The following is a 20661-nucleotide window of genomic DNA, read 5'->3' on the forward strand; positions in this document are numbered from 1 at the left end:
AGACAGTTTGTCAGATGACCCCCAAACACTGAATTCAAGCCACAGTACACTGTGAAGACAGTGAAGCATGGTTGCGCAAGCATCATGATATGGGGATGTTTCTCATGCTACGGTGTTGGGCCTATTTATCGCATACCAGGGATCATGAATCAGTTTGAATACATCAGAATACCTGAGGTCATGCTCCCTTATGCTGAAGAGGAAATGCCCTTGAAATGGGTGTTTCAACAAGACAACGACCCCAAACACACCAGTAAACGTGCAACATCTTGGTTCCAGACCAACAAGATTGACGTTATGGAGTGGCTAGCCCAATCCCCAGATCTTAATCAAATAGAAAACGTGTGGGGTGACATCAAAAATGCAGTTTCTGAGGCAAAACCAAGAAATAGAGAAGAACTGTGGAATGTAATCCAATCATCCTGGGCTGGAATACCTGTTCACAGGTGCCAGAAGTTGTTTGACTCCATGCAACACAGCAGTTCTCAGAAACAGTGGTTAAACAACTAAATATTACCGTATTTTTCGCTCCATAAGATGCACCTGACCATAAGACGCACCTAGGTTTTAGAGGCAGAAAACAGGAAAAAAAAATTCTGAACTAATGGACTGCAGACATAGTACAGGAGATGACCAGAGACTGCGGACATAGTACAGGAGATGACCAGAGACTGCGGACATAGTACAGGAGATGACCAGAGACTGCGTACAGTACAGGAGATGACCAGAGACTGGCGGACAGTACAGGCGATGACCAGAGACTGGCAGACAGTACAGGAGATGACCAGAGACTGCGGACAGTACAGGAGATGACCAGAGACTGCGGACAGTACAGGAGATGACTGCTGACCTTTGGGGAGGGGGGGGAGTGGGTACCTGAATTTGACAGGTACCCGCTCTTACTTCCGCGGAGTTGTTCTTTGATCTTACCTGTTCCTCTATCCAGATGCCCAGTGCGCATGAGCGAGAAGCGCTGCGCTTTGTGATTGGTCCGGCGGCTTCTGGGATCTGTCATGTGTCCCTGGTACCGCCTTACCATTCACAAAGAGCGCCGCTTCTTGCACATGCGCACTTGGCACCCGGCTGTCAAGCACACTACAGAAGCCGGGAAGACCGCACGCTGCTGGATAGAGGAACAGGTAAGGTCCCACTGCAGAGCGGAGCAGCCGGCCCGGTATTCTGACATGGCGGCGGTGGAAATACCGGACCGGCCGCTCCATATTCGCTCCATAAGACGCACTGACATTTTCCCTCCTTTTTGGGGGGGGGAAAAAGTGCGTCTTATGGAGCGAAAAATACGGTAATTAAGTGATTCAAAGGAAAGCAAAATCTTCAAACATTTTTCAGTTTATATAGTGAATGTTTGAGTTTGTAAAGAAGAATACAAACACTGCTATTTTTTTGAACAGTCTAATATTCACTTTTCTTCAATTTTTTTAGAGGAACAACACAAATTTGATATATTTTCTTCATGTTTTGATTTGGAATAGAATGTGTAGTGTTCCCAATGCATTTGTGTGCATGGAAATAAAAGCTATTAGAAGGATTTTGAGCTTTATTCACTTTTTTCAACGCATTGCTATTATTTTGAACACAACTGTATGTGAACAGGCACCATAGGAAGCAATGTTTTTTCATATGTCATGCGGATTGGATGCGATTCAAACCGCATCCAATCCGCATATATGTGAACCGGCACAAAGTAAGCAGGTGGAGCACATGGGGTGTAAAAATACCAGTAGCTCAGCAGTTTTTTAAATAATCAGACCAGCCTGCCTGGCACCAACAACAATGCCATGTTCAAAGTCACTTAAATCCTCTTTCTTCCCCATTCTGAGGCTCTGTTTGAACTTCAGCAAGTCGTCTTCAGCACGTCTAGATGCCTAAATGCATTGAGTTTCTGCCATGTATTTGGGGGATTAGCAAATTTTGTTACCAAGCAATTGAACAGGTGTACCTAATAAAGTGGTTTATTTTCACCTGAGACCCAGAGTCAGCTAACAGTGAGCATTAGCCCGCTGTCAGCTGATGTCAAGAGCCACTCCAGACTCTGGAAGAATCTCGACCTTATTGTTGGGATCCACCCAGCTGCCTGATGGAAAGCTTGGAGGTGAGTACCGTATTTTTCGCACCATAAGACGCACTTTTTTCCCCCCCAAAAAGGGGGGAAAATGTCAGTGCGTCTTATGGAGCGAATGTAAAGCGGCCGGTCCGGTATTTCTGCCGCCACCATGTCAGAACACCGGGCCGGCCGCTCAGCTGTTCTCCCCTGCAGGGCCTTACCTGTTCCTCGCTCCAGCGCTGCACAGTCTTCCCGCGCTGGCTTCTGTGACAGCCGGGTGCCCACTGCGCATGTGCTGCGCTTTGTGAATGATCCGGTGTCTTCTGGGACACATGAAAGGTCACAGAAGGCGCCGGGCCATTCACAAAGCGAAGCGCTTCTTGCACCTGCGCAGTGGGCACCCGGCTGTCACAGAAGCCGGCCCGGGAAGAAGAGGGAAGGCAACTCCGCGGAAGTGGGAGCGGGTACCTGTCAAATTCAGGTACCCGCTCCCCCTCCCTCCCCAAAGGTCAGCAGTCTCTGGTCATCCCCTTCACTGTCTGCAGTCTCTGGTCATTCCCTGCACTGTCCGCAGTCTCTGGTCATCCCCTGTACTGTCCGCAGTCTCTGGTCATCCCCTGTACTGTCCGCAGTCTCTGGTCATCCCCTGTACTGTCCGCAGTCTCTGGTCATTCCCTGTACTGTCCGCAGTCTCTGGTCATTCCCTGTACTGTCTGCAGTCTCTGGTCATTCCCTGTACTGTCCGCAGTCTCTGGTCATTCCCTGCACTGTCCGCAGTCTCTGGTCATTCCCTGCACTGTCCGCAGTCTCTGGTCATTCCCTGCACTGTCCGCAGTCTCTGGTCATCCCCTGCACTGTCCGCAGTCTCTGGTCATTCCCTGCACTGTGTTCGCAGTCTCTGGTCATCTCCTGCACTGTGTCCGCAGTCCCTGGTCATCTCCTGTACTGTGTCCGCAGTCCCTGGTCATCTCCTGTACTGTGTCCGCAGTCTCTGGTCATCTCCTGTACTGTTTCTGCAGTCTCTGGTCATCTCCTGTACTGTTTCTGCAGTCTCTGGTCATCTCCTGTACTGTTTCTGCAGTCTCTGGTCATCTCCTGTACTGTTTCTGCAGTCTCTGGTCATCTCCTGTACTGTTTCTGCAGTCTCTGGTCATCTCCTGTACTATGTCCGCAGTCTCTTGGTCATCCCCTGTACTTTGTCCGCAGTCTCTGGTCATCTCCTGTACTATGTCTGCAGTCTCTGGTCATCTCCTGTACTATGTCTGCAGTCTCTTGTCATCTCCTGTACTGTGTCCGCAGTCTCTGGTCATCCCCTGTACTATGTCTGCAGTCCATTGGTTCAGAATATTTTTTTTTCTTGTTTTTCACCTCTAAAACCTAGGTGCGTCTTATGGTCAGGTGCGTCTTATGGAGCGAAAAATACGGTATGTATGTATTTTTGAAACCACAAAGCTCTCCTTTAAATCATCCAGGCACCCATGCTATGCCAACAACATACACTGCCCATAGACAGTTCAGGCTTCATTCATGAGAAAGAATGCTCCTCTGTGTGTCTTCCCTGCATTTAAAAGCCTACTCACCATCAATGTTTCATCAAAAGGCTTTGGTTCCACTTTAATTATATATTTCTAAAAAAAAATCTTGACTCTCAGCATTCTACTTTTCAATATTCCAGTTATGCACCATATTAGGCAACTTTAGCCATGCTTTTGGTTTACAAATAGGGCATATTCAGCAAGGAAACAGTCTTTACACACTGTTACTCTATGTGCTCTGCTAATGTTCAATTGTACAATGGGCTTTTGTGGTGTTTACCTGTTTGTGACTAGCAGGTCATGCTTACAGTTGTGAGCTTAGTAAGTCTTACCCTTCACAGCAGGCATGCTCGCTAGGTTTAGTCCTCTGACTAAGCCATAGTTATAGTAAAACGCATCAGAACATTGCCTGTGTCAGGCAGATCCTCTCGAATGTCTATACGTCTTCATCTTCAGTCATTATTTCCAGGATGTGACTGTCTATCATTTGTAATATTAGTGTTGGTTATAAAGAGATTTAATGTCTCTTGGATACACACATGACATGAATAAAGGTCCAATAAATCCTTTTTTATAAAACTATCAAATGAAAAATAGGAAGAATTTCTATTCTTAAAATAGGTCCTAACTCCAAACATTGCCATGTTTGACAAACTATATGATTAATTTCCAATCTAACAAAAAAAAACTATACTCACCAAACACGTAGGGTGAACTGAGGTTCTTCCTATGCCACTATGTTATGTTTACTGTTTAATCTCATTTTAACCTAGTTTGTACAGTGTTTCACTGCTTCATATGATCCCCATTGGGTGCTTAACCTAAAATAAGCCTCACTATTTAGTAACGTCTACCAATTTTGATTAAGTTGTGTTTGGGTTAAGAAAATGTTTCCCCCATTACACAGTGGCCCTCCCAGATTGGCCCTGGAGTGTGCACTGCCTTTTTTGTGTGCTGTAACCCAGATGGCTCCGAGAGTCCACCTCTTGTACTGACACTGCATCCAATTGCATGGCACACTTGCAGGTGCTTGTATTTTTTTTCATCCATGTCTTTTTTCTTCTTGTTTCTCTTTCCCTCCTCTCCCCCCTCCTCTCCTTCCCAATCTGTTATCCCACTTTGTACTTCATTGGGCACTAATATGTTGCATAGGGTTTTATTTACTAAAGCTGCAGAGTGCAAAATCAGGCTCACTTCTGCATAGAAACCAATCATCTTCTAACCTCAGCTTGTTCAATTTAGATTGGCAATAAAACCTGGAAGTTGGTTGGATTCTGTGCAGAAGTGAGCCTGATTTTGCACTCTCCAGCTTTTTAGTAAATAAACCCCATAGTGTTTTGTGTTTTTGTGTTACCATGGCGACCTTCACTACAGCTTCCTATAGTTTTAGGGGTCTCCACTCAGCAGGAAAATGCCATCAGCTATTTTGAGATGCATACTACTTCTACCAGGCTCAATTCACCTCTCTACCCAACATGGTATTATAGCAGGGCTTGACAAATTTGCTTTAAATCTAGGAGCCAGCTAAAAAAGTTAGGGGACTTTTTTCATATGGGGTGTTGCCAAAGTTTACAGTGGGAGGGGCTTAAGTGGCATGGTTAAACAAAACCCAGGTTTCGGGTATGCCTGGGGGGTTGCTTTCGGAGGGAAGGGGACGTGTGCTACAATGTGGGGTAGAGTGGGGAACAGATATATACTGGGGAGGATACTTTGGGAGGGAAGAGGACTTGTGCTATAAGGCGGGGGTGGAGGGGGGGTCATATATGTACTAAGGGGGCTTTGGGAGCAGGGCCGTCACATTATAACACATTATACTTACCTGTTCTGTGCAGTGGTTTTGCACAGAGCAACTCTGATCTTCCTCTTTTTGGGTTCTGTGCCGGCACTCCTGGCCCCTCTCCATTGCCGAGTGTCCACAAAGAAAGCTGCTTGCTCTGGAAGCACTTGTGCAGGCTCACTCCTGAGCCAGATCTGTCAGCAGGATGGGTCTCAGGTAATTTGGGGGGAAGGGGGGGTGGGATTAGCTGCGGTCTGCATACTGTTCCGGTTCACACCGATGCAATGTTGGAAACACAGCAAATCCTGTGCGTTTACCGCACCACATTGAAGTCGCACAGCATCCATGAGATCTGCTGCGGGTGTCAATGTTAAATTAAAAGCACCCCAAAACAGATTGCAAAAGGCAGCACGATTGCCAGAAATTGGATCGAATGGGTGTGAATACCCATGTGATGCTGTAATGGTTTTGAGCCACAATCGGGTTCAGGTTTGGATGTCTGCTGCTGTTTCTAATTTTAAGTATGGATGGGCGTGCACGCCAGAAATAATTACACTGACATTCATTCAGTTCAATTAATTCTTCATCTCTGTTTATTGCAGGGCGGTGCTTAACCTTTTATACACAGAGAACAATAGAGTATACGTCACTATTATATAAAAAAACAATCACAATCTAAAAGACACATTTTGGTTGGCTGAAATACAGAAAAAGTGCAGGAACTTGATGCTTGCTGCTTGTTATCTCTTTACTCCCTCACATATCCAAGGCGTAGTTACAAGATCTTCAGAGCTCGACGGGAGGGGTTGAGAACATTGAGCAGACATTTTTGCGTTAAGGAGGACTACAAAGCCCAGCAGACAAAAGATATACACACAACATATATATTTAGAAATATGAAAAAGTATAAAAGCAGATATGTATAAAATGTATAGAAAAATGTATATATTCAAGAGGAAACCAGATAGGCATTTTACCATATCCATCACAGTCCCCCCTTAAAATGACTATTTTACTCTGTCCCTATAAAACCTAGCTCATCTGTCCTTATGTTCCTTTGAACTTTTTTATGCTGTACGTTAGACAGGTGATGACTATTTCATCACCCCCTCTTGCCACAGACTTTGTACATAAGGAAGTCAGATGCTATCCCTACAAGATTGAGAGATTACTGTTGGCGGGGAGGGACTGTAGAGGGGTGAAGGGTTTATCCTCTTCCATCGTAAAGGGGTCCTCCTCTTTTTGATGGAGAAATGTAGGTGTGCTGTTGTCTACAGCCTTGCTCATTAACTTCTTTACAAATGGTAGAATACAGCATACAATCAGGGCTAAAAGAACTAGAATTATTAATACCGTTACACCTATTTCGGTGAGCACTTTTTGCCACCCACTCATCCAACTAAAATATTGATCCCACGGGTCTGTGATACCTGAGTTCTTCTTCAGCTCCACTGACAGATCTTCCAATTTCTTTATAGCCAGAGTAACCTTACCATTTGGGCCGGTATTGTCAGGAATGTAGGTGCAACAGGTTCCCGTTCTTTCTACAGACACCACCTTTCTCAACTAACACCATGTTTCAGGCCACCCAGTTCTGGAATGTCTTATAGGAGGTGGGGGCTAATTGGTGAGCAATTCCCTGGAGGACATCCCTGGTGTAATTCACAAACCTCTGTTGGTTATAGTATATGTAGTTAATCCAATCTACATTCTTGTTAACAGTTATTATGGGGATTAAAGACTCAAAACCTGCTTTTACCTGGTCCCTGGCTTTGAATTCATCAGGGACCAGCCTTGGGACCCCTATGGCATCTATGTACACATGAGGGTCAAAGCTTCCGGAGGGAGCTGTCCGCTTCCTCCTGTGACTAGGTGCTGGGTTAGTGTGTGTCAGAAATATCTTTTGTTAGAATATGGAGAGGCATAATGACCTTTGCAAGGGCACATTCACCGGTCCAGGTTCCCTCTAACCTGGCCCTGATTTTTAGGTCCCCGCAGATCCAGTATATGTCACCAAGGGACTGGATTTGGTTTTGTATTAACTTTCCTGAGATGCTACTGTAGGTAGAGCAGTATCCTTCGGTGAAATTACCCAGGAACCTTCCCTTACCCTGGTAATTAGAGTAACAGGTGTAATTCCCTGGATAGATAGTAATACCTTCTCCAGGCTTTGAGCTTTAAGTAACCATCGGATACTCCTTTTTCCACGTTTCGCACGCAGAGTGATTGGTGGATGTATTAGTGAACAGGCTGAGGAAACATTCCTCACTGTCTTGTGGGATCTGGAGAGGGACTGTCCCTAAATGTGGCCTGGCACTACCACAGACATAGCAGTTACATCTGTTATGTTGGTTGGCACTGAATCTCATCCACTCAAGCCACAGGTTAGTGTCAGAGAACCCGGTTTCAGCCGCCATTGTCTCTTCAAAAGTAGGGTTTGCTATTGCTATCATGTCTTTTATAGCAGGGATGGAAGGTTTAAGGGGATTTTTTGTTGGTTTTGATGGGTTATACATGTCTTTTAGGTCAAATTTTGCTAGAGGTATACCATACGATGGGTACCTGCCTAACCAGTAAAGTCCTGCATCACAAGGGCTGGGATTCTCAATGTTTAGGATGAGTCTTTCTCCATCATCACTGCACCCTGACTTCCAGATGGACATGTGTTTAATGAGAGGCTTCCCCACCTTATCTTTCCTATCCAAGGCACTCTGTGGTTGATACCCCCAACCTGCTGCTGTACTCCATCCCTTTGATCCCCAATGGTCACAGTTCTGTCCCCAAAAATCATCCGTTATACATTTGTATATCTGATCCGGGCGGATCGCCATGCAAGCGCGCTGTGCCCAACCTGGTCCACATCTGTTGCAATATCTAGGTATCATACTACAGAAATCAAAGGTGAACGCAGCCACTTGTGTGTTGGATGAATTGTACCAAAATGTGGTGGTGCCATTCATCTTAGTGATGGCCACATGTTGAGCACCTGTTTTGGTGATAGCCACCTGCTGAGCTTTTATCAAACTTATTAGAAAAAGGATATACAACACAATCATCGTGGTGCAGGCAGGGTCTTGTCTTCAGGAGATAGGGCTTTCTTGCAATGGGAGGCATGTATCCAGGTGCTTTTCCCTTCTAGCTTGACTGATGTAGCTGTGGTCAACAGCACCTGGAATAGTCCTTCGAATCTGGGATCAAGTGAATTTTTCCTCGTGAATTTCTTCACCAACACCCAGTCTCCTGGCTGAAGACTGTGGATTCCCGAGTCTGTCTCTGGATCTGGAATGGAGGAAAACACTCAAGAATGGATATTGGTTAATTCTCTAGACAAACAAGTGACATACTGTAGCTAGTTAACACATTAGATTGTAACTGGTTCAAACTGCTGTTACTTCCCACAGCAGTTGCAAACAAAATTTCATAAGGGGACAGGGCATGTTTCCCCGGGGGTGTGTCTGACACTGAACAGGGCAATGGGCAAACTGTCTGGCCAACTCATGTTAGTCTCTTGGGCTATCTTTAGCATCCTGTTTTTTAGAGTCCCATTCATCCTTTCTACCTTCCTGCTGCTTTGAGGGTGGTATGGGGTGTGTAGGGCCAACTGAACCCCCAGTGCTGTCCAAATCTCTTTTGTAAGGGTTGCTGTGAAGGCTGGACCCTGATCACTCTCTTTCACCTCTGGGACCCCAAATCTACAGACTACCTCACTCAGTAGTTTCTTAGCCGTGGTCTTGGCTGTCATGTTTGTAACAGCATAGGCTTCCGGCCAACCAGAGAATATGTCCACCACCACTAGGGCATATTCGTATCGGCCACTTTTTGGTATCTGTATATGATCAATCTGTACCCTCTAGAATGGATAGAGGGGGTTTTGCCAGATGTTTCTGTGGTGTCTTTTCTGTCCTCCCTGGATTGAATTTTGCACATACTACACAGGAAGTGCAGTAATTTCTGGTTAAAGTGGTTATCCCTGGAGCCCAGTAATACTTGCTGATCAGTGAGTTCATTAAGTTCTTAGAGAGATGTGCATGTCCATGCGCCCATTGGACAACTGCTGGGTACATATATTTTGGTAAACAAGTTTTTCCTTTCATCGAATACAGTTCTCCATCGTAGTCTGCTCCTTTATCGATTCATTCCAACCTTTCTTCTGTGTAAGCAGCCATTTGCATAGAGACTAGGTATTGCTTGTCAGATGGCACATGCACCGCCAAAGGCATCTGTGCTGAGGTCTCACTCTCCTCTTCGGCCACCTCGGCCGTTTTTTGTTGGTTTGTCGCTGCTTCTTTGGCAGCTATATCCGCCAAGTGGTTCCTTCTGGCCTCTTGAGAATTCAGCTTGCCATGCGCTTTAACCTTTAAAACAGCTACTTGGTCAGGCAGGAGCAGTGCATCCATTATAAATGCTTGATGGCTGGGCCGTGTTTCACCGGTGTTCCAGCCACTGTCAGAAACCCTCTGGCTTTCCAGATGATACCGAAGTCATGAGCTACTCCAAAGGCGTACCTTGAGTCTGTGTAAATGTTGGCTCTTTTGCCTTCTGCCATCTTACATGTCCTAGTGAGGGCTTGAAGCTCTGGTTTCTGGGCAGATACAGTTGTTGGTAATACTCCTTCTTGTAGAATTTCAAATTCAGAGGTCACAGCATAACCTGTGTGGTACTTGCCTCCTTCATCTGCATATCTGGAGCCATCCACAAAAAGTGTGTAATCAGGGTTTTCCAGAGGAAATTCACTCACTGCAGGGAGATGTGTGGTTTCCATGCGCATCATTTCAAGGCAATCATGTGGAGTAGTGCAGGGGTCTCCTTCTTCACCTTCTCCTTCTTCTCCCCCCTCGAAAAATGGCAGAAGGGTGGCTGGGTTGAGGGTGAGACACCTTTGGAGGGTCACATTGTCAGGAATAAGGAGAGAGATTTGCAACCGTAGATGTCTGGCCGTGGACAGGTGTCGGGGTTGTACCTGATTCAGGATGGCAGCAATGTCATGCGGTGCCAGAAGAAGCAGGGGGTGTGCTAAAACGAGGTCTGAAGTTTTGTCCAACAGTGCTTGAGCAGTGAAGACAGCTCTTAGACAGGAAGGGCCACCCCTAGCTACGGAGTCCAAGTGGCAAGAATAGTACCCCATGGGTCTGGTCTGCCCTCCATGTACTTGAGCCAGGACCCCCGTGGCGTGGCCTTGCTTTTCTGACACAAACAGTTTGAAGGGTTTCTCATAATCTGGAAGGCCCAAGGCAGGAGCGGTGGATATTGTTTGCTTCAGCAGAATAAAATTGTCCAGGGCCTCACTTGACAAGGTAAATGGCACAGACTTGAGAGCATCATAGAGTGGTTGCATGAGGACCGATGCATCAGGGATCCATGCCCTGCAATAGGATATGAGTCCAAGAAAGGCATGCAGTTGTTTAGCTACTTTTGGTTGGAGAATGTCCTGGATTGCAGCTACACGGTCCGGTGTAATATGTATTGTGCCCTTGGAAATACAGTGGCCCAAAAATGTGACTTTCTTGGAACACCATTGTAGTTTGCCTTTGGAGGCCTTACAGCCTTGTTCGGCCAAGTACTGGAGCAGCTTTTCAGATGCTTCTGCTGCTAAGGACAGGGTGTCTGCACACAGCAAGAGGTCATCGACGTATTGGAGCAGGGTCACAGTAGGATTCTCTGCCTGCCACGTGCCTAAAATCCCTGCCATTGCCTGAGCAAATTGGTTGGGTGAATTTTGGGCTCCTTGCGGTACAACTGTCCAGGTGTACTGCCGGCACTCATGGGTGAAGGCGAAAAGGTACTGGCTATCTTGGGCAAGGGGCACTGTCAGGGCTCCAGGAATGACCAGAGGTGTGTGGATCGACACAGGGAAACACAGACTTCAGGTATAGTGTGTAAACAAGATAATTTATTAAGGACAACACAAACATAAACGCAGTGCAACAAACCAAACCCAAAGCTAACACAAATACATACAACAAGGTGAAACAAACCCAAACCCAAAACTAAACTGATATACAAATCAAACGTAGTCGGGCAGGCTGGGTCGGTAGCAAATGGGCAAACAGGGTACCAGGAGTGAGCAGAAGAGTGGTCAGGAATAGCCGAGGTCAGGACAGGCGGAGTTCGTTCAGAGTCAGGATCAAAGCAGGATCAGGCAGGAAGCAGACAGGACGCAGGTACAGGGGCTCATGGGAAACATACACCAAGGCACTGACTGCAGGTCTGGCCATTCCTTAAATACACCTCCTGCACTCAGCCTCAGGTGATGGCCTGATTGCAGGAGTGAGATTCTGGCTGCTGAGAGCACTCGCTGGCAAGCCTTGGTACTGCAGCCCACAAGGCAGGTGAGTCCCACCACCATTGGTGAGTCCATTCCTGACAGACACACTGAAGAAGGCATTGGCCAGGTCCACCACTGTGAAGTACTCAGCCTCTGGAGGTACACCTGATAATAAGGTATGTGGATTTGGCACAATTGGGGTACCCAACACCATGGCTTCATATGGCTCGCAGATCCTTCACCATTCTGTACCTGTTTGTTTCCCCCTTCAGCATTTTCTTCTTGACAGGAAATAGGGGTGTGTTACATGGTGAGGTGCAGGGGACCAAGGCTCCGTTCTGGACTAGAGCAACTACATGTTTTGATATAGCTGCTGACTGTGCCAGTTTGAGTGGGTATTGAGGCTTTCGGGGCAATGATGTGCCCTCTTTAAGCTTGACTGAAACCGGTGGCACCTTCAAGTGACTAATGTCTTCGGGTCCTGTGGACCATAAGCATGTAGGGATTCTATCAAGTACTTCCTGTGGTATTGCACCTGGGGTTATTGCTTCATGTAATGTCGTCATGAGGGGTAAGGAGCACAAGGCAGAGGAGTCCTCCAAGGATAGGGGAGTGTGTAGTTTTACTCCCCCTTCAGGCGTGAAAATGATTGAGGCCTGCAGTATGGACAGCACATCAGCTCCTAGCAGATTTAAGGGACATGTAGAGGACACCACAAATCTGGCAAGCAAATCAGGAAATGTTCTGACTTGGAGTGGCTCTGTAAGTGGGCTGGAGTGGGGCACCCCATCCACACCCACGCAGGAAACGTCAATAGTGGAAAGGAAAGAATCAGCAGGCAGGTCCTCAGCCCTCAGCGCACTCCTGGCTGCACCCGTGTCAACGAGAAAGGTGGTAGGTTTTCCTTGTATGGGTAACGTGACTTTTGCAAGGGGTCCCCCAGTCCCATTCGAGGACACTGCCATAAGGGGTGACACGGGTTTGCCCATTTCCCAGCGAGAGTTGGGGCGTGGTGGTTGATGTTCGCGCTGCCCTTCCCGGGGGTCCCTGTCTTGTCTGGGATGTCTGGGATGTCTCTTCTAAAGTGTCCCCATTTCCCACAGTTATAACAGGTGATCCTTTCCCTAATATTGGGCAGTGGTGGTGGACGAGTATAGGTGGGATCTTCGTCATTGACCACCATGAGGGGCGTTGGTTTTTTCCCTATTTGGTTTTCTATGCCTCTGGCCACCAACAGTAAATCGGACATCTTCATAGAGTGGTACTCAGGGCTGGCCACCATCAGGTCTTTTCTGATATCCTCTTTGAGCCCTGAGACAAAAGCAGTTGAGAACGTGTGTGTGTGTGCCTTTTCATATTGAGAGAAGTCCAGATCATCAAAAGCCTGTGTGGGTCTGGCATGATACTTCTACACAGACTCCCCTTTATCTTGGGTGATGTCTTGGATCGTGGTGGTCTGATCTGCCAAATTTCTCCTTTGCCCAGTCGTGGAGCTGGGCACAGAACTCCACACCTGAGGAATTGGAAGTGGCACTTGTCAGGCAAGCATCACTGAAGGCCGTCTGCATGACCGGACAGAAAACATGTCCTGCTTTAAATTGGCATAGGCTGGTCAAGTCTCTCCAGGCTTCTTGTATCTGCACTACCCAGCGGTAGAAGGGCAGGCAGTTTCTCTGGGTCAGGCCGCTGCTTGTGATGGGGTAAAAGCGACATACATTACCGGTGCCCCTTTTGGTAATCGGGATTGGTGTTGAGGCGGAGGCTGAAGAATGGCACCGTTCCTAACGGTCGCCAGTATACGCCTGAGATCCTCTCGGAACTGTGAATCCGGAGCCAGATTGGGGGTGAAATCGGCAGGTGGCCTTGCTGCCTGCTGTTGGTCTTCCAACTCGGACGCTTCTTCATCATTAATATATCTGGCCTGTGAAGGTGGCGCTTCCGTATTGGGGAAAAACAGGAGTGTGGTAGGAACCATCCTGGTTGAGAACAGGGAGAACTGGGTATATGCCTTGGCTGGGCCTTCTGGGTGTACCAAGATGGCCGCCAGGCGGAAGTGAACTGGGCTGGACAGGAAGTGACAAATCAGGTGCAGCAAGATGGCTGCTACCAGGAAGTGTACTGGGCTGGGCAGGAAGTGACAATACAGGTGCAGCAAGATCGCTGCTACCAGGAAGTGTACTGGGCTGGGCAGGAATTGACAATACAGGTGCAGCAAGATGGCTGCTACAGGAAGTTGTCATGGTGGGTTGTGCTTGGGCTGGGGTGGTGGGAATAAAGTGGGCATTAGATGAAGGGCAGGGCTGTCCCTCCCCTCCTTTGCCCCAACTTCCGTCATAGGGTGGTGGTTCTGGCACATTTAAATTTTCATACTTGTGATACACATACATTGTACAGTACCATTTTTCTGAGCTTCTTTTATCCTTTTGTGTAATGCTTTTGCAGTTCTATACCAAGCTTCTGCCACATCCAGCAAACCTTTATCACATAAAATTCCTCTCGGTTCCTTCAATAACATAGGCCACTCTGGCTGTAATTGGGCAGCACCATCCTTCAACTCACAAACTTTTGCTACTTTAGATAACTTTTTAACTGCTTCACTACCTTCTCTCCTCTTCACAATATCACATGCTAGCAGTCCTTTCTGTGGTTTGGTTGTCTTCTGACCCATTTTCCCCTCCGCTCTCTGGGTCACCCAACTCGTATCCAAGCTCTCTAACTCTGTTCTGTTCTTTCACCGTAGTCTCGGCTAACAGCTTCAGGAGGCAGCGCGGGTAACTAATGGGTTAATATTCCCTCTCTGCTGCTTTGTTTTATCTCCTCTGTACGTTTAATCTCAGAACATACACTCAGAACAGGACATTACCCCTGCCGCCCCTCGTGCCGCGAAGCCTCAGCAGCTGAGCTAACCCTCAGGGGTCTCTCATACCGTCAACCCCGAGTCACCGTCCATAGACGCTTGTTGCAAGGTTCCGTCTTCTCAGGGGCCAACAGCTCACCTGGGTCAGAACACTCAATTGCAACTATACTTTCAGTCTGCTGAGTCTCAGTCCCTCAGGACGACAGACACTGAACAAATAATACACAGTAAGCAGAGATCCAGTGGCAGGTTCGTTAAACAGCCCCAGACGAGGAATAAAGGTTACCTGCCTCTAGATGACCTCCGGAAGCTGACAAGACCGGCTGCCAGACCGGACAGAAACAAGTCGTACAGTGGTAAGAGTAAATATGCCTACCATACTCTTAGGGTTGCGCAGGCCCTCTTGGTCTGTCCCAGCCAGCCACTCAGCCCCTCGATCGCGGTCTCCCTTTCAGTCGGAACCTGGGGCCCCACATATGGGTCGCCAGCTGTAATGGTCCAGCTGTAATGGTGTTGAGCCACAATCGGGTTCAGGTTTGAACGTCTGCTGCTGTTCCTAATTTTAAGTATGGATGGGCATGCACGCCAGAAAGAATTACACTGACATTCATTCAGTTCAATTAATTCTTCATCTCTGTTTATTGCAGGGCGGTGCTTAACCTTTTATACACAGAGAACAATAGATTATTTGTCACTATTATATAAAAAACAGTCACAATCTAAAAGGCACATTTTGGTTGGCTGAAATACAGAAAAAGTGCAGAAACTTGATGCTTGAGGCTTGGTTGCCGCTTGTTATCTCTTTACTCCCTCACATATCCAAGGCGTAGTTACAAGATCTTCACAGCTCGACAGGAGGGGTTGAGAACATTGCTGAGCAGACATTTTTGAGTTGAGGACTACAAAGCCCAGCAGACAAAAGATATACACACAACATATATATTTAGAAATATGAAAAAGTATAAAAGTAGATATGTATAAAATGTATAGAAAAATTTATATATTCAACAGGAAACCAGATAGTCATTTTACCATATCCATCACAATGCAATTCAGGTGCAGAAAAAAAAAAAGGGTTGTGCGCCATTGTGGTGGATTCCATTCAATTTGAGCCATAAAAAATGCATGACTCAAAAATCACTGCACAGACATCTCATGTGATGTGCACAGGAATGCGGTGAGATTCCTGTGTGAATCTAATGCGTTATCCCACACTGCACAAATGTGAAGCTAGGCTGAAGGTTTTTTACCTTCATGCATAGAATGTTCTTTATGTTCACATTATTTTAGGAGTACAGCCAAAGCTCTTTTGGCTGTACTTCTCCTGTGGATCATAGGAATGCAATTTGTTCTGCACTCCTGTGACCCGTTTTCAGCTGACAGCAGGCTTAAGTCACTCGGCTGGCCCAGGCTGAGGAAAGATCCTGACTTCAAAGTCAGAATCCACCCTAGAGTCTGGAGCGGCACCTGACTCAGTCTCTCAGCAAGCCCCTGAGAGCCTGAGCCAGCTGCTTCCTCCCCCTCCACCGCCCATCGCTCCAGTGAGCGCAGGGTGGGGGCAGAGCAGACAGCGGTGACTGACAGTCACAGCTCTCTGCTCACAGCGGCGGTGAGAAGTCAGTGATCAGTGGTCATGTGATCGCTCAGTTCTCACCCTTAGAGTTGTCGGGGAACAGATGCAGCATCAGACCGATGCTGCATCCACCTAGCTAAGGATAATTCGGAAAAAAATACCCAAACTGCACTTTTAATTACTAGTATTTGTTTTTTGGGGGGGATGTTGGAGTGAAGAGTGAAATTGTTTGTGGGGTTGTGGGGGCAGGAAAATGTTTGCCCATGATCCAATCAATATTAATGATGGCCTTGTTTGGGAGGGGAGAGGACTTGTACTAGAAGGTGGGGTGGGGGGGGGTCATATATGTACTAGGGAGCCTTTGGGAGAGGAGAGGACTTGTGCTAGAAGGTGGGGCAGAGTAGGGGATCAGATAAGTGCTGGGGGGGTGCTTTATGAGGGGAGTGGACTTGTGCTGGGGGTTGGGGGAGTTGGATATGTACTGGGGGTGCTTTGGGAGGGTAGAGAACTTGTGCTAGAAGGTGGGGGGGAACATTGGAAGGGAAGTGTACCTGTGCTGAGGGGTTAGATACGTACTGTGGAGGTGCTTTGGGAGGGGACTTGACTTATGCTGGGGGGGTCAGATATGTACTGTGGGGTGCTTTGGGAGGGGAGTGCTGGGGGGGGTTTGGGAACTTGTGCTGGGAGGTCAGATGTATACTGAGAGGATGCTTTGAGAGGGGCTTGGAATTGTGCAGGGGGGCACTTGTGCTGGCGGGTGGGGGATCAAATACTTACTGGGGGGGTGCTTTGGGATGGGAGAGGACCTCCATCACAAGTTCTCTACCCTCCCAAAGCACCTCCCTGTTGTCTTAAAATAATGAAGTCCACACAGAAACAGTTCATAAGACAAATCTGTTGTTTTATATCAATAATGGAAGATGTATGACCAGTGTATATTTATATATATATATATATATACTATTCCCGCAGCAACCAATAGTCCTTTTCCAGAAAGATGCATTTATTTGGATAAAGATATTTGTTACAGATGACAGAAATTCAGTTGAATACTTGTAAATGTTACAATGAACAACAGCTCTCAAAGTCCTATTCAAGATACCTCATATCAAGCATAGAGATACTACACCATCCAGCATATGTCCAATTTATAATATGCAACTAGGTAGCTTCCATGCAACCTGTATTCTGTCCCATGTATCCTGACCTGTGCTCTATCCCAAATATACTATCCTGTGTTCTATGTCCTGTGTTAATATACACATTTTCCCCATTCAGTACAATGGCAAGCACTCTGATTGGCCACTTTTATTAGCATGTTTGATCTTATGTGTCTACACTTAGAATAGCTGTATGCATAGCTTTTAATTAAAAAGTTAAACAGATACTACTTGTCTTGTTTATGGCAAATCTTCTCTCTTCACCATAAACAAGCACATCATGAATATTTAAGACTTTTCCCAATCTATTTGCAACTAATTGTTCTTAAACTTCCCCTGACACTCCATATATTTACCCAAAACAGGTTAACCCCACACAACAAAGGTAAGGTAATTACCTCCTGCATACATTAACATAGTAAGGTGTCCTTTTGGTGTGTAAAGTGGTCTTATCACTGGCCTGTCAGTATGTGTTTCAATGTCTTCAATATATATATTACACACAATATACTACACTCCCCAGTACATATCTGACTCCCCCAGCACAGGTCCACTCCCCTCCCAAAGCACCTTCCCCCTCCCCAGTTACTATGTTCCCTACCCAACCCGCTGCACAAGTAAAATGTTGTTCCTTCTCCCCGGCTTCACCTCCTGTCTGTGTACAAGAAAACATCAGAGCCGGGGAGGAGGAAAAGGCGGTTTCTGTTTGATCATATGCAGTAGGTTTCATGGGCATGGGTTGCCCCTGACCGGCTGCTTGTGATACCACACAACATGATCCAATCTCTATTGCAGTTGACATCTGCCCACTGGCACTTACAGGCAGTCAGCAGGGAGATGTCGGCTGCAATGCATTGGGCGTAAAGCTTCTCTGTCACTGTCCAAAAAAAAAAGAAAAAAGTTTTTTTGCCTATGCAGACTTTTGCCTATTGCTTTATTTTGCGATGCAGTCTCTATTGCAGCCAACATCTCCCCACTTGCTGCTTGCCACAGTAACTTACTGTGACAAGCATCCGGAGGGGAAATGTCAGCTGCAATAGAGACTGGATCATGGTGTGTGGTATCACATACACTCTGCACAAGCAGCGAGGCAGAGTCAACCAGTGCACATGCTAGCGCGCCCCCGCAGGACAAGTCACTGAAACCTGTTCGGCACTGGTCTCCACTCTGGGACTTACATCAGATCACAGGAGGGTTGGGAGTTATAGGGGCTGACAAAAGCCCAGGTGCCCTGGCACCTGGGATTTGTCATCTCTGTAATATAGTTTCTCAGACATTACCAAAGCTAAAGGTTTCGACATTTACTTTCATAAAAACATTAGCTTTCAATTTCTAGATATGGCAGCGGACCCCCAAGGTAGATTTTTGTTTCTAAAGGGACACATTGGGAATACGCTTTGTACCTTGGCAAGTATTTACTCTCCTAACCAACACCAAGTCAACTTTCTATCTCATATCCTCTCTAAACTGGCAGATTTCTCCAAGGGTTCAGTTATCCTAGCTGGTTATTTAAATATTGCCGTAGGCCGGTGTATTGATATTTCCCAGGGTTCCTCCTCAATATCTGTTAGGCATTTGGCCTTTACACAAAAGTGCCTCCATGAGAGCCAGCTACTGTAATTGATACCTGGTGTGTAGCTCACGCAAAAGGCCAGGACTATTCACATTGTTCCTCTTTACACAGTACGTACTCAAGGGTCGATTATATTTTTGTCAACCATCATTACCTAGATTTGCTACTTAATGCCTCTGCAGAACTAGTCACTTTGTTTCTGGCCATGGCCCAATTAAGTCTCAATTTCACATACCCTCGCTCCTGGCTAAATTAAATAATTGGAAATTACATGACTCTCTCTTCTCCAACCCAGTTGATGTGTCTTAATTGACCACTCACCTTCAGCAATATTTCTTTGACAATGCCTCTTCAGGGGTTACCCCGTCTGTGTTTTGAGAAGCCCACAAAGCGTTTATGAGAGATAAACTTGTAGAATTGGACACTCGTAAGAAAAGAGAACACCCCTCCTATCTTAAGGAATTGTTGCAAGAGACTGGAGAACTGGGGAGTCTACATAAGCAAACAAACTAATCATCATACCTCCTTTAACTTACGCAAAAATATGAAGAATTAATATCCCTCGTGCAAAATCAAACGAGCCTTCCTCTTAGTCACGCATGATATCTGTGAATGGGGCAACAAGCCAAGTAAATTACTGGCTCGTGCTCTTTATGTTTCTAAAATTAAATCAACTAAGGATACTCTGGCACATAGCTCCACGAAAATAGCTCAGGTTTTCAGGGACTTTTATCAACATTTTTAATAGGGTTGCACCGATACCATTTTTTTTAAGTACGAGTACCAATACTTTTTATCAGGTACTTGCTGATACCAATTACCAATACCTATTTTTTGTATATTATATTATTTGTATATTATTGTAAAATATATTATATTTTACAAAATAAATGGGCTCAACTTGCATTGCAAAGAATGGCATGTGATTTGAACAGGATTGTGGTGCAAACCCTCAAGACAGCCCCCACACAGTACAATGTAGATTGGAGGATCTTCCTCACCTCTCCATGTACTCCATCATTAGGCTGATCAGGGCTCTCCCCAGCACAAAACAGTACTGTTCTGGGGTCCTGCCACCCATCTGCTCCTCAGTATCCCTCACATGGAGGGAACAGCAAACTCTCTGTACCGAACACCGCCCCTCCTTCATCAGATTCCCGCATCAAAGCACCCCATACATAAAATTATCCCATCAGTCTCTCTTACATCAGATTCCTCCATCAGAGCACCACTTACATCGGATTCCCCCATCAAAGCCCCCCTTACATCATATTGCCCTGTCAGAGCCCCCTTTACATCAGATTGGTTGCTATGATGCCGGTAGTCATAAAAACCAATGACTGCAGGTTCCTGAGGATTCAGAGCAGCGGAATGGCTGGCTGATGGACTGGACTGTCAGTTGGTGTGCCATTGGCTGCACTGGAGCTGTGCACATGCCCCACCTCATCCTCCTGCAATTTTAGGACAGTACAGAGTGCGCACCACCGGGAGACGAGCCTGTCACTTCTACACGCAGAAGCCAGTCTTCTGTGTGTGCCAGTCACAGTAGCAAGCCGTGGGCAGACGTTATCGATGCATTTGCACGAGTACCTATACTTGTGCAAATGCTTAGTATCGGCACCAATACTGGTATCAGTGCAACCCTAGTTTTTTATAATGTCCCAAAGGACGGTTCTGCATCTTCCCCAGAAGTATATTGTTCTTTAATTATTAATTATTAGTATTCATTTTTAACTCGGGCTAAACTCCCCTTACTCCCCATGGGCATCCTTTAAAAGTTGGAAGCAGATATTACGGAAGCAGAATTTACTACGGCTGTGAAATCTCTGTCCTCTGCCAGAGCCCCAGGCCCTGATGGC

The 20661-nt window shown here is 46.4% G+C and overlaps 1 protein-coding gene and 1 pseudogene across 1 annotated transcript in view; one reads left to right on the forward strand and one right to left on the reverse strand.

The window, feature by feature from the left end:
- Positions 1 to 20661, forward strand: part of AKAP19 (A-kinase anchoring protein 19) — a 92788-nt gene that overhangs the window by 24416 nt on the left and 47711 nt on the right. The gene's annotated exons all lie outside the window — the stretch shown is intronic.
- LOC149451761 (uncharacterized) lies at positions 6954 to 8430 on the reverse strand (annotated as a pseudogene).

Source organism: Staurois parvus, unplaced genomic scaffold (genome assembly GCF_062004578.1).
Source record: "Staurois parvus isolate SC_StPar_1 unplaced genomic scaffold, SC_StPar_1.0 ptg000522l, whole genome shotgun sequence".
Classification (NCBI taxonomy): Eukaryota; Metazoa; Chordata; class Amphibia; order Anura; family Ranidae; genus Staurois; species Staurois parvus.